General features: G+C 37.5%; 1 protein-coding gene across 1 annotated transcript in view; it reads left to right on the forward strand.

The window, feature by feature from the left end:
* DLC1 (DLC1 Rho GTPase activating protein) overlaps positions 1–12335 on the forward strand; it is a gene marked incomplete at its 5' end in the record, with an annotated part of 305940 nt that overhangs the window by 120133 nt on the left and 173472 nt on the right. The window lies entirely within an intron of this gene.

Genomic DNA, 12335 nt, shown 5'->3' on the forward strand with positions numbered 1-12335 from the left:
ATTAAGAAGTTAGTGTAACGTTATTACGATGGATGCCTTTAAAAAAATATTCAGTTTGGTAATGTTTTAGATTGCTGCTTTATAACATTTTTCCGAGTTCAAATTAATTATGATTTTGCTACTTCAGTAGAGAGGTGATTGTGCTGAACAAGGAGTAGAATTTATTTTTTGGTTCTGCTTTTTCTTTCTAGCATAAAATTATTCCATTTAGCCAATTGATAAATGAAAAACAAACATACGTTAGCTATCTAAGATTATACATTTGAAGTCACATGATATTTCCCATTAAAAACTATTCTTGTTCTTACTCCCATGCTAGATGAATCCACAATTCTTCATTTTTTCAGTCTATAATTAATATTTTTAATATATAATTAAAAATGCTTACCTGAGTTCTGAGCCCAATGAATAAGCTAACACCTACTATGTTGCTACTCTCATGACATCTACCTGCAACAGGGAATAAACATCTAATTGCCACTCACCTCTCATTCTTTTACCTCCTGTCTCTCCTTGGAGGATAACAGTGGGCTTTATAGTTACAAAATACTTAGATTTACCAATCAGTCTGATAGGCCCAATATATAGTAACTCCTCATTTAGTTAATGAAGTAGATGGTAGGTCACAGACGTTTACCACAGAATCAATGTCTTAGGTTTTGAGACACAGTGACATCCTTCATCATAAGGATTCCATTGATTGCAGGTCGTTTATCTTCAGTGAACTCTACACATAACACTTTTGTTCTTCAAACCATCGATAGAATTTAATTTCTTGATAAAAAGTAATTTTTTTCTCTACTAGAATCTGCCCTTGAAAGTGATTTCTTTCCAATGGCCACTCAACATTTGTTATTAGTCTCCAGTCAGCTCTGAAATCTTAAGCTAGTCATTTTCTGTGGCACCTTTGATTTGCAAGAGTTAAAATACAGAGATAATTAAATGGGATCTCAACTCTACCAAGCTTCTTTCAATCCATAGTCGCAATGCCAGTGACATGATCTAACTGTGTCATCACAGGGTGAGAGGAATTAAGACTGTGAAGGGACTGAGTGATGACAAGAGTGGTTGTGTTCTGTATGTGAGCATTCGGCAGGGAAACCTTTAAAAAGTTCCTACTAACATGCTCGTCTATCAATAAACTAGATTCATGTAAAAAAAACTGTAAATAAACTGGAAATAATTTTAAACTCTGTTGGAAATGGAATTCTATTGGTAAAGCACTTTATATGTTAGTTTCATTTTGTATACTCTTTTATACTTCAAGTCAGCTTGAAAATTGATAATATCAGGTGTGTTGCATGATAATAACATTACTAGATAATCTCTAAGGGACGTGGTGGCTCAGTGGGTTAGGACGCTGAGCTTGTCGATCAGAAAGTCGGCAGTTTGGCGGGTCGAATCCCGAGTGCTGCATAACAGAGTGAGCACCTGTTACTCGTCCCAGCTTCTGCCAACCTAGCAGTTAGAAAGCACGTAAAAATGCAAGTAGAAAAATAGGGACCACTACGGTGGGAAGGTAACAGCGTTCCGTGCGCCTTTGGCGTCTAGTCATGCCGGCCACATGACCACGGAGACGTCCTCGGACAAGCACTGGCTCTTCGGCTTTGAAATGGAGATGAGCACCGGCCCCTAGAGTCGGAAACGACTAGCACATGTGTGCGGGGGAACCTTTACCTTTTAGATAATCTCTGCAAAGCTACAAAAGAACAGGCTATTGTTATAAATTCATGTGGAGTGGAATCCTTGATGATATCAAGGAAAACGTCTGTAAGGCAAATCGATGCCTGTTATGGACCTGACATAAATGAAACGTTCCCTTTCTCTTATTACAGGTAATGTAGACCTTTTGCAGAATCAACAGCTAACATACAGACATTGAGATTATCTTTACATAACAACAGGGCCTGGGATAGGATGTCTAGTCATTAAAGCTAGAAACCAGGTGTTTGGGTGTTCTAGTCCCACCTTATGTATGAAAGCTGGCTGGGTAACTTTAGGCCAGTAATTTTCTCTCGGCCTAACTCATTTTGCAGGGCTGTTGTTGGGAATATAGGGGGAGAAAGGAATATTAGATATGTTTGCCACCTTCAGTTATTTATAAAAATAATAAAGGCAGGATTTAAAAAAATCTAACAAAGTTTAACCCTTTGACTTAGTGAACCACAATTCTGCTTTTTTTATTATTATTTGTTAATTCTCCTTGTAGACGGCTGGTGTCTAGAAAAATCTTAGCTGGAATCCAACTTTAAGTACTGCGGTAACACTTAAGAGGATTTTCTGCTCATTGGTATATGCGTGAGACTCAAAGCATACATATCTTTTCTTTTTAAAAAATCCAATCTTCCCCTTCTTACTTTGGTAGAGTTGAGATGATCAGGGAATACGTGAAGGTGGAATAATTGCAGCCCTACAATCACATAAGAGTTTCTTCGCAGAAGCTTTTAGACAGGATAGAATTACAAAGTATATTTATTTAATGATTTATATAGTCAGAGACCTTCCAATTCCTGATGACTCTGGGCAGCTTACAATTTAAAAAGTAAAAATAGTTAGGGGAGGGGAGGGGAGAGGGGAGGGGAGGAGAAGGGAAAGGAGTGGAAGGAAACAAAAAAGAAGACAACTTGTAGAAAGGTGGATGGATTCCATTTCAGTGGCAATAGGTACATCAGTAAAAAAAAACCTTGAAGGACGAGGTGAGGGACAGGATCATCCCGGATAAAAATCTATCTGTGCACTCACTAAGAGTCAATATTGAGCTGATGATGTATAATAAAGAATCTTCTGTATTTATGAGATTTATGATAATGGAAACTAAATGCAATAGCCAAATCTAGGATCGGTATTTATGGGAAGAAATGAATAGTCAAAGCACATTATGAAAAGCTTTAAAAAAATAGCTATATCTAGAATTGTCTTATCCAAGATTTTATTCATTCGCGGGGGTTCTTTAATGAAGCGCTTGCTAATGGGGTTCATCCTGCCTGGCTTTGATTTATTTATTTATTTATTTATTTATTATTTGGATTTATATACCGCCCCTCTCCCAAGGGACTCGGGGCGGTGTACAGGGCAATTAAACACAATGAACAACACATAGTATACAAAAATTAAAATGAAATTAAACTGATAGCCCTAAACAATAAAACACATTCCAAAATTTAAAATTTTTAAAATTTAAGATCTAAAATCCCAGTCCCTCAGTCCAGGCTGGCAAGTTCAAATAGCCAAGTTTTCAGGTCGCGGCGGAAGGAGCGAAGGTCGGGAGCCATCCGGAGCTCGACGGGGAGCTGGTTCCAGAGGGCAGGCGCGCCCACAGAGAATGCTCTCCCCCTGGGGGCCGCCAGTCGACATTCCCTGACCAACGGCACCCTGAGGAGGCCCTCTCTGTGGGAGCGCACAGGATTTAAAGGTAATAACAGTAGCAGGGAGAGAAAATGGAGTCCAGTGGAGTCAATTCATTCCCATTCCTTTAGTGTTCCAGAAATACACTTTGCCAGGTGCATTGTGGGAAATTTAGCTGATGGTGCTAACTGAAACATTGAAAACCTATGAAAGCCCCTCTTTTCCTCACAAATATCTTTTTTTTAAAAAACAAAACTGAACCCTGAATTAATGAATCTAAATACGTAGCTTTGTTTTTAACGATACAGTGAATTCCCTTTTAAAGAAATGACTGGAATGAGGAACATGCTTATTTTTATAAATGTTGTTATGATATTTAAAAAAAAAATAACAAAGTCAATTACTATCAGGTTTAAAAAAAACTGTGGGAATAGTTTCTCCAGTAAATTAAAACTTACAGTTTATGCAAGCCAAGTTGGATGACTTGATTCTAAGAAATTGAATTCAACATCTGGAAAATCTCATATTACCTCTGTGTTTGAATACTTTTTGTTGCTTTCTCCACCAGTTCCAATCATCCTTTTACCATTATCCTGTTTTCTTTATAGAAAAAAAACATTTTGTTGCTGAGATACACTCTACTGAAACTAAATATAGCACAATCATTTCATTTCCACGGGATTCTGTTATTCTCCTTGTTGATATTTAAATCCAGTTGGGAGAGATGCCACTTCCTTCCTTCCTTTTCCAGAAATAGAAGAGCATATTTCAAGATATTACAATGCAAAATGAAATAAATTAAATTAATGTCTAGTGATTGACCCTTAGACAATAAGAGCAAATATTCTTACTCCTTGATAAATAATAGTTATTTGGCCAAGTAGTTTTTAGGCTATCAAGAAGCTTGAGGGATTGAGAGAGTTAAAGCTGATAGATTATGGAATTGTTCTATTTATAAATGGTCTTAACATTGAAATATTTACTTGATAAAACTATTTTTGCAAGAATATACAATGTAGTTGTCTCAAGCTACAAAATCATGTGTCTCATACTCGGAAATACCTAAAGAAAACAATATAAAGCCAGAAATTTGTAACTTCTAATTCTCCAAACAAATCTCTTCTGCTTGTCTAACTTTTTTGCTTTGTTTTCTTTTATCAGAACTGAATGGTAGTTTTGTTTTGAGTTGAAAGAGACGCAGGTGGTGGTCTCACCTGGATTGTACTTCTGCTTCTATTTTTCCTTCCATTGTGCATTTAATGAAGGAAAAGGAAGCAAAGCTCGTGTCCAAAACACCAGCTGAGCCAGTCATTTGCTCAGCAGTTGTAGAAACATGCAGAAAGCGTGGCAGTGCCCAACAGATGGAGATGTCTTAATGCAATCTCCAGAAGTCTTTCAGTTTCTGATGAATTTCAAAGGTTTAAAATGGTTAAAGGAAGCATGATGACTAGATGATATTTATAAACCACCAATCTCATCTAGATTGTGTTGATCTTTTAGGAACTGTCGAAACCAACACTAGATATTTCAGATGACTTATTCCATTTTAGCACAATTCATTATCTGAATTAACTATCCAAACTAGGTTAGACGAATCTTTGCTGATTATGGTTCCCAAGGCATGAGAGATGTAGCTTTACATAAATGAGCTGTTTAACATAGATGGTATTGTTCATTATTATGTATGGTTGTATGTATGAATGAAGTACTTTTCTGGGCATAGATTCCATTTTCTTTACATTGTTAACTCTTTCTAGTTCTTTAAAAGGTGTTATTATACAGGTAATCCTTGACTTACAACCACAATTGAGCCCAAAATTTGTCTTGCTAAGTGAGACATTTGTTAAGTGAGTTTTGTCCCATTTTATGACCCTTCTTGACACAATTGTTAAGGGAATCCCTGCAATAATTAAATTAGCAACACGGTCGTTAAGTGAATCTAGCTTCCCTATCAATTTTGCTTGTCAGAAGGTTGCAAAAGAGGATCACATGACCCTGGGACACTGTGACCATCATAAATATGTACCAGTTGTCCAGCATCTGAATTTTGATCACATAGGGATGCTGCAAAGGCCCTAAGGATGAAACATGGTCATAACAGTCACTAAATGAATTGTTGTAAGTTGAGGATTGCCTGTACGCAGTTAATTGTGACCTCATTTACCAGACACCTAGTTGTAAGCATTCGGTCACCTTTCATATATTTATTCTGCATATGCTAAAGGCACACAAAATATTAGCGGAAAATTCTCTTCCTGCTCAGTAAACAGCTAAATGCTATCTTGGATTAGACTGCAAAGTGATGTACTCCTGATTTTTCAAGCTGCTACAAATTTCTAAATAGACTGAGGCATGCAACCTTGGCTACACTCTTTCTCCATAATTATTAGCAGTTGGAGTCAAACAGAGTGCTGCAACAAAGTCCATTTGGATTAAATAGGTGGGATCATTAATAATAATAATAATGATGATGATGATGAAGAAGAAGAAGAAGAAGAAGAAGAAGAAGAAGAAGAAGAAGAAGAAGAAGAAGAAGAAGAAGAAGAAGAAGAAGAAGAAGAAGAAGAAGAAGAAGAAGAAGAAGAAGAAGAAGAAGAAGAAGAAGAAGAAGAAGAAGAAGAAGATAAAGTTGGAAGAGACCTTGGAGGTCATCTAGTCCAACCCCCTGCACAGGCAGGAAACCCTATACCATTTCAGAAAAATGGCTGTCCAGTCTCTTCTTAAAAACTTCCAGTGTTGGAGCATTCACCACTTCTGGAGGCAAGTTGTTGCACTGGTTAATTGTTCTAACAGTCAGGAAGTTTCTCCTTAGTTCCAAGTTGCTTCTCTCCTTGATTAGTTTCCATCCATTGCTTCTTGTCCTACCTTCAGGTGCTTTGGAGAATAGCTTGACTCCCTCTTCTTAGGGGTAACCCCTGAGATATTGGAACACTGCTATCATGTCACTCCCAGTCCTTCTCTTCATTAAACTAGACATACCCAATTCCAGCAACCGTTCCTTATATGTTTTAGCCTCCAGTTCCCTAATTGTCTTTGTTGCTCTTCTCTGTACTCTTTCTAGAGTCTCAATATCTTTTTTACATCTTTTTCATTTATTTCATTACCAGGAAGGGTTTCACTGCAGATTTGTGCATTATAAAATGAGAAATAATGCTGTTAATGTTCAGCTGTAAAAAAAAATTGGCAACTGAAAAACCTTTTTAAAAAAGATTTATGTGGCCAGTCTTCACTGAATTAGTAGACGTCACTATGCATGCAGTAGTAAAGACTTCAAAAAAATATGCAAAACACACATACAGTAAAATAAATATAATAAAAAGAGATAAGAATTAAGGTTTGGCAGTTTACAGTTCAGCCATTTAGCCCGTAAACTGGAGTAAATAAATAGCAGACTTCATACATTTTGAACAGTAATTATATAAAGAATGCAGTTAGTCCTTGACTTCCAACAGCTCGTTTAGTGACTGTTCAAACTTACACTAACACTGAAAAAAGTGACCCAGGACTGTTTTTCACAATTATAACTGTTGCAGCATCCCCATGGTCATGTGATCAAAATTTGGATGGATGGCAACTGGTTCGTATTTATGACAGTTGCCATGTCATGTGATCCCCTTTTGTGATCTCCTGACAAGCAAAGTCAATGGGGAAGCCAGATTCACTTAGCAACCATGATACATTTAACAACTGTGGTGAGAAAGGTCATAAAAAGGGGCAAAACTGACTTAACAAATGTCTCACTTAGCAACGTAAATTTTGGGCTCAGTTGTGGTCATAACCTGAGGACCACCTGTACTGTCTACATCAGAGCTCTCCAATCTTTCCAGCTTGGCAGCCTGGAAGGAAAGGGAGCAGCAGTGTGTGTGCAGCCTGCCCGTGCCTGCGCAAACGGGCTGCTGGCGCACACATTACACTGGTGGCAGTGCTAGCATCCTTGCCCATGCGCAAATGGGGATGCTAGTGCCCACGTAGTGGTGCTACTGTGAGTGCTGTGTGTTGTGATTCAGGGTCAGCCTGTGGGTTTGGCAGTTGGGTCGGATGACTCAGAGGAGGAGGAGGGGGGTGTTGAAGAGCTTGCTGATGATGGCTTTGAGGCTCCGCAGAGCCCTCAGCCAGGCCCCTCCCACCTGGTGGAGACCCAGCTGTGTGAGCCTGACAGCATGGATGAAGATGACCCACAGCTGGCCCTGTTCAAGGACGCCCGACGCAGGAGGCAGTCAATCAGGAGTAAATAGAGGAAGGCAATGGGGCACCTCAGAAGGAGGCAGAGAGAGGCCACGCCCTGAGCTGTATTTAAGGGGAATGTGTGGGAGGGCTGGTTTGCTGAAGGCAACCGCTTGGATAGTTCCTGTTTCATAGCTCCTGTTTCATGGTTGGTGTCTGTTTTATGTTAATAAATTTGGCAGGCTTTATTCCAGCCTCTTGCCATTTGTAAAGGGGTTGTCCCTGTCTTTTCTGCAGGGCCGGTAGCAGGCTGGTACAGAACACTGTGGCTCCCCAAGAGGCCACGGTCCAGTACTAGGTCGTGGACCATAGTTTGGGGACCCCTGGTCTACATCGAAAAACTTAAAGACAATTCAAGTTTACACGTGCTTTGCTAGCATTATAGACAGCATATGGTGTTGCTTGAAAGTATTTCCTAAAACCCTGATACAAAAGTAATTTATAGAACTTAAAATATGGTATGTATAATGAGATTTTCTCTCCTCTTTATCAACAGAACCGAATATTTTAAGGCAGAAACTGGTGAATAAAAACACCTTGAAATCCTGGAGAATTATTGCTAAATTCTCAGGGATACCTACAGGGTGTAATGAAAAAAGATGGTGGCATGTTAAGAAAAAGCAGGCAGTTATAAATCACACTTTTTTTAATCATACCCCATAGACACTTCTGCAGACAATATAGATCAGGGGTGCAAACTGTCAGCCCGCGGGCCAGACACGTCATCCGGAAGCTGCGCCCACCCATTGCCATCCCGATACGTTGCGCGACATCACTTGATGTTGCGAGTTTGACATGTCTGGTATAGATAGTGATGGCTCAGATTACTTGCTATAAATCAGCATTCTCTGGATTATAATGGATACTAAGGAAGCGCACTTCTATTTGTGCAAGGAAGAACAGCCAGTTGTTCTCCTTCATAGAATATGTCCTAGTGATCCACATCTGGCTATTCTCCAATGCCCTAGAACAAATTTAGGTTATATGAGCAGAAAGAAATATGAGGAGAATATCAAACTAAATTTTTTGGAGAATGACATTGGACAGCAGCAGAACTCATTGAATTCAACCCAGTGTTCTAAGGTTACGAGGCATATTCCTTTTCATTGACATCATCATGATGGGGTCTAATTGTTGATTGTGCTATCAGATTGGTTTAGCATCATCTAGAGCAAGGTTTTTCACAGGACTTAATAAGCTCCCAGGACAAACTAATGGGGAATCAAAAATGCACTCCAACAGCCAGTTTTCTATCACTAGAATTTGACTTTGGGTCAAATTTTTGGGTTGAAAATAAGTAACAGTTTCTGTGGCCTGAAAAAGTTTGAAAAACTCTATGCCACCGATTTCTCCTTTTATGCCTTAGGCCAGGAGTTTGTAAAGCAATTTTAAAAAGATGCCTATTACTTTGTTATTCTTTTTTTTTTTTTTTTTTTTTTTTTTTGAAGGACCTGTCTTTTATCTTTCATGAAATTTACATTGATTATAAGGAAATCAATGGCAATCATAATGGGTTATTTATTTATGCCTTTTGTAGCTTCGGATGACATACATGATTTCTTTGTACATTTCTTTTTACAAAATATCTATCATTTCTACCTCCTCTTGGGCACACACCTTATGCACACTTTCCATGAGTTTCATTTTATCTCTTCCAATGAAATCTATCTTTTCTGTCAAATGTTATCTTTTCATCAGTCTACCAATTTATGCCCAACATTTTTATTACTTTGTCATGTCTTTTTTTTTTTTTTTTTTTTAAATTTTTTATTAAATTTATTATTTAAAAACATTGGACACAGTACCAGCGAGCTGACAAACCTTTTTGTCTACAATGTTTAAATATATATATATACATGTATATATGTACATCAAAAATACACTTAAATACACTTAGATTACAAATCGGTGAAATACCACAATATTTAAAACAGTGAGCTAGTCTGTAAAACCTAATAGAGACCTTTCTTTTTATCCATCCAAAGATACAATTTGTTCCAAATTCTATAATAGTCTGATTGATCTTTATTCTTTAATTCCAAAGTTAATTTGTCCATTTCAGCGCAATCCCAAATTTTCCTAATAACCTCTTTTTGTCCTGGGATCTCATTCTTTTTCCATTTTTGCGCAAATGATATTCTAGCTGCTGTGATAATATGGATCGTTAAGTATAGCACATCTTTAGGATATTTCTCTTTCGTGATTCCCAACAAGAAAAGTTCTGGACTAAACTCCAGATCTTGTTTCAATATTTCTTTCAGCCAAATCCAAATCATTCTCCAAAATTTTTGTGTTTTACTGCAAGACCACCACGTGTGGAAGTATGTGCCTATCTCTTCAGAACACTTCCAACATTTGGGAGATGCTGTTGTGTACATTTTTGCTAAGCGGGCTGGGGGAAGATGCCATCGGTAAAACATTTTAAATAAATTTTCTTTATACGATGAGGCCAGTGTTATCCTTTTATTCCTATCCCAAATTGTTTGCCAAGTATCTAGGTCGATGTTATGTCCTAAATTGTTAGCCCAGGTCAACATGGGGTCTTTCACTTGCTCTTCAAACAGCTTATATCCCAAAAGTAATTTATAAAAATTCCTTATTTGTTTAGAGTCCGGTCCCAATAATATTTTGTCCAATGCTGTTTCAGAGGTATATATCCCCCATTCATTTTTATCCTTCCTAAATCTCGATTGGATTTGTAAGTAGGCCCACCAATCGAGTTTTATACCTTGTAATTCTAGTTCATTCCTAAGTTTCAATTCCCCCTCCTCATTCAGAATATCCTTGTATGAGATTATGTTACCCAAATCAAACAGATTTGGGTAAACTATCGCTTCAAGGGTGGATAGCCAGACCGGTATTTTGGTGTAATTGTGAGATCTAATTTTTTTCCAAGTATTAAGTAGCGCTTGCCTGATCCGGTGTCTTTGAAAATGCGAGAAAAGACCTTGTTTCTCCGTCCATAGGAAAGCATGCCAGCCATATTGCAAATCGTGACCCTCTAAAGTTAATAGTCTTCTATTTCTCAAGATTACCCATTCTCTAATCCAGCTCAGGGCCGCGGCGTGGTAATATAATTCCCAGTCTGGCAATCCAAAACCCCCATTTTCCTTCGTGTCTTGTAAATATTTCAATTTAATTCTTGGTTTTTTCCCCTGCCAAATAAAATTTAGTGATAATTTATCCAAATTTCGAAAAAATTTAGAGTCGAGTTGAATTGGGATATTCTGAAACAGAAACAGGATTTTAGGCAGAATATTCATCTTAATGACAGCGATTCTTCCCAATAATGAGAGTTTTAGGTTTCCCCATCTTTCCAGATCACCTTTTATTTGGTTCACTACATTATCATAATTATCCTTTTTGAGTGAAGTGCATCTAGCCGTAATGTTAATCCCTAGATATTTTATTTTCTTGACTATTTCTATATCCATGATTTCGGCCAGATTACCTTTTTGTTTATTGGTCATATTTTTAACAATCATCTTGGTCTTATTTCTATTTATTCGCAGTCCGGCAACCTCACCATATTTAGATAATTCTTCCAATAGCTTTGGTCCCGTCTGACATGGATCCTCCATAATAAAAACCAGATCGTCCGCGAAAGCTTGCAATTTAAAGGTTTCCTTTTTAATGGTTAATCCTTTTATCTTTGGGTCGTTTCTTATAGTTCTCGTTAATACTTCAAGAGTCAATATAAACAGCAATGGTGATAAGGGGCAGCCTTGCCGTGTTCCCTTTTGAATTTGAAACATGCTAGATGCTTCCCCATTAATAATTATTTTTGCTTCCTGATTGTCATAAATTGCCCTAATTATATTTATAAATTTTTCACCCATATTCATAAAGCTAAGCTGTTGGCACAAAAAAGACCATTTAACATTGTCAAATGCCTTTTGGGCGTCTAAGAAAAGTAATGCCATCTGTTGTTCGCTATGTAATTCATAGTACTCCAATGTATCTAATATTATTCTAATGTTGTGCTTAGTGTGTCTCTTAGCGAGAAAACCATTTTGATCTGCGTGTATGAAATCATTCAGAAATCGTTTCAATCGTTCCGCTATAATTGATGTAAATATCTTGTAGTCCGAGTTAAGAAGTGATATGGGTCTGTAATTTTGGATTAATGTATGGTCTGTGTTATCTTTCGGAATAAGGGTTATGTTTGCCTCTAGCCAAGATTTAGGCGTCCTTGCGCCTTCTAATACTGCGTTAAATACCTCCACTAGGGGTTGAGCTAGGATATTTTGTAATTCTTTATAAATTTCTGATGGAAGACCGTCGGGTCCCGATGCTTTATTATTCTTTTGTGCATTAATAGCTTTTATCACCTCAGATAGTCGAATTTCCTCGTTTAACATATTTCTGGTATCTTCTGTGACCTTAGGTAGTTTGGCTCTTTGAAAATATTCCTCCATTTTCTCCACACTTGCCTGACTATCTTCTTTGTATAAACGTTCGTAAAATTCCTGGGCTATAATTTTTTTTTTTTCCTCCTGGTGGAATATTCTCCCTTCCTCATCTCGTAGTTCGTGAATCCAGTTTTTCCCCTTTTGTTTTCCCAATTTATATGCGAGCCACCGGCCCGGTTTATTTGCATTTTCAAAAAAATTTTGTTTCGTGTTTCTCAATTGTTGTGCTAATTTCTCTTTGTCTAGAATGTTAAGTTTGTGTTTAATCAGATCCATAGATTGCTTGATATTCTCTTTTTGTGGATCTTGTTGGAGTGTAACTTCTAAGCTCTTATATTCCTCTTCTAATCTTTC

This window comes from Vipera berus (assembly GCF_964194415.1).
Source record: "Vipera berus genome assembly, chromosome: 7".
Classification (NCBI taxonomy): Eukaryota; Metazoa; Chordata; class Lepidosauria; order Squamata; family Viperidae; genus Vipera; species Vipera berus.